A 348-nucleotide genomic window follows, 5' to 3' on the forward strand; every position below is an offset into this window, starting at 1 on the left:
GGAGAGACTGGCTCATGCATGTGTAAGTGTATATGAAGGTGAGGAAGAGAGAGAGAGAGAGAGTGTGTGTAAGATGGAGAAGAAGTGTGTGTGCGTGTGTGTGCGCGTGTGTGTGTAAGATGGAGAAGAAGTGTCTGTGTGCGTGTGACGCCGAGGCCAGGAGCCCTCTGCTGGGACCAACCCCGGAAACCACCGTTTCCTGCCTCAGCGCTGCAAGCCAGGGGGACCCCGGGGCCGCGGGAAGAGGACAGGGAGGGGCGGCTGCAGGCGAAAGCGGCTTCCCGCAGGCTCGGCTCGGCTCCCAGGCGCCCCCCGCCCCGGCTGCCAAGGGCGGGGAAGAGCGCGCAG

This window comes from Gavialis gangeticus, unplaced genomic scaffold (genome assembly GCF_001723915.1).
Source record: "Gavialis gangeticus isolate Ggan-Ray unplaced genomic scaffold, GavGan_comp1, whole genome shotgun sequence".
Classification (NCBI taxonomy): Eukaryota; Metazoa; Chordata; order Crocodylia; family Gavialidae; genus Gavialis; species Gavialis gangeticus.